The sequence below is a fragment of the Rana temporaria genome, chromosome 2, assembly GCF_905171775.1.
Source record: "Rana temporaria chromosome 2, aRanTem1.1, whole genome shotgun sequence".
Taxonomy (NCBI): domain Eukaryota; kingdom Metazoa; phylum Chordata; class Amphibia; order Anura; family Ranidae; genus Rana; species Rana temporaria.
The window spans coordinates 319,534,495-319,536,567 of record NC_053490.1 but is presented as its reverse complement, the minus strand read 5'-3'; the positions used below and the strand labels follow the sequence as shown (position 1 = coordinate 319,536,567).

The following is a 2,073-nucleotide window of genomic DNA, read 5'->3' as shown; positions in this document are numbered from 1 at the left end:
TTTCAATACATTTCTCCAAAACGTTTGCATATACAGTACAAAAATACAAGGATGCATAAAACTGAGAGTATGCATTTCCCCAACATTTTCATTACAAATTGGAAGATTTAATAAAATTTCACCAGTTTGGAGAAATGCATTTATGTCAAGAAAGTTTGCGTAGGGCTTTAAAAATAAAGGGAGACAGTATAGTTATAATACAATTCAAAACAAGAGGGTTTAGGAGGGACCAACTCGTGAGAGCTTACAATCTAAAAAGGAAGTGATACAAAAAACGAATAATTGTGTGAGGATGAGATGATTGCGAGAGCAAATATTTCACTGTAAGGTAGAGCTGAGATAGCCTTCTATGAAGGGGAGATTTTCCAGGGATCACCTAAAGGCAGACTGAGTAGGAGACAGCCAGACTGTGGTAGGAAGTTTCAGAAAATGGGAGAGGCTCTGCAGAAGTCCAGGCAAGTACAGGAGGAGGTGATGAAGGAGCTAGAGAACAGGAAGTCTTAGGAGCAGTTAAGAGGACAGTTTGTGTGATGTCTTGACATGAAGTTGGTGAGGTAGCTCCAGGCTGTGGATGAAATTATATGTTGTGAATGTTGTTTTAGTTCAAATTTATGAATTGGCTAATGTAAGGCAGAGGAGAGATTGGCAGAGAAGGGTGGTGGATACTGAGTGTTGGTAAGTTGGATGAGTATGATAGCAGCATTCATGATAGACTGGAGGAGGTATTTGCAATAGTTCAGGCAACAGATGAAAGGGAAGTGAACATGGTGGTGTCATTGGTTAGTAAGGGGCATATTTTGGAAAAGTTACAGGGGTGAAGGGGGCAAGATGAGGACAGTGATTGAATGTGTGGTCAAAAGGTAAGGTCAGAGTCCAGGTCAGGATGACACCTAGATCCCAGCGTGAGGAGAGACCAAACCAAGGGGGGGGACTATGAGCTTAGTTTTGAAAATATTGAGTTTTGGTGAAGTTGTGTGACATTCATACTGATATGTCAGTCAGTAAATTAGTGATGCATGAAGAGACTGAAGGGTTAGCTGAGGAGTAGAGAAATAGATTTGGGTGTCTGGTTAGAGTCAGATGGTAATGGAATTGGTGAAAGTTTCTATGGGAAACTGGTTTGGTTGGAAGGGTAGGGGGTTGAAGGCAGTGTGAGTGTGAAACTAATAAGGGTGTGTCAAGAGAGAAAAAAGGACTATACTTTCAGGGATCATTTCTGTAGGATGCAAAGGGAGAAATGTGCTCGAAAGTGTCCAAACTCACCTTCCACGATGATGAATTTTAGGGTTCTTGTCTTGTTAGGACTCCTGCTGGCAGTGCTGCTCTGTGCAGGTGCTGCCACCATTTGATGACTTGGTCATCTTTCTAGGTGGAAAGATGGCAGGTGGGAGCTCATTCAGAGTGGAGAAAAAAAAAAGAGAGAAAAAAGGAGGTGTTACAGAGAAGAAAAATTAGGTCTTAAAAGAAGTACAAGGTCAAGGGAGTTGGCATCAAAGGGAATAGGAGAGATTCCATTGTGTTAGGTCAAAAGATGAGGTTAGGTTAAGAAGTTGAGAGGTAGCCAGAGTGTTAGCATTAACAGACATGTTAAGGTCACCTGAAATGATAGTGGGCATTTGAAAGGCAAGAATATGGGTTAACCAGGCAGAAATGTAATTTTAAAAATGTGACACTGGCCCATTTGGCCAATAAGTCACAGCAATCCTCAAACTAGCAAAAAGGGTAAATGCAGTGAGCTTCTAAAGAGAAGAAGAATAAACAGGTAGTGGAAAGAACCCAAAAATAGTTTTGTGGAGATAAAAGAATTCCCACTCCACATCTCTTTTATCCATTGAGTCTGAGTAAATGATACCATGATACCAGTGGGGGCCACTGTGGGGGGGGGGGGTCAGTTGAAAGGAAGAGTCAGATTCCTGAAACCAGGTTTCAGTGACTGCAAGTAGGGTAAAGGAGTTGGATATAAAAAAATGTCATGGACAGAAGTGAGCTTGTTGCAGACAAAGCGGGCATTACAGTATGCACATACAAAGAGAGAGTTGCTACTTGGAAGCAGGAAAAAATAATTTGTGTGTG

The 2,073-nt window shown here is 41.5% G+C and overlaps 1 non-coding gene across 1 annotated transcript; it reads left to right on the top strand.

Annotated features, from left to right (window-relative positions):
• Nucleotides 1-1,191: 1,191 nt before the first annotated feature.
• On the top strand, nucleotides 1,192-1,406 carry LOC120930050. Its single transcript, XR_005747580.1, has one exon. It is a non-coding gene; the product is annotated as a small nucleolar RNA U3 (small nucleolar RNA).
• Nucleotides 1,407-2,073: the final 667 nt, after the last annotated feature.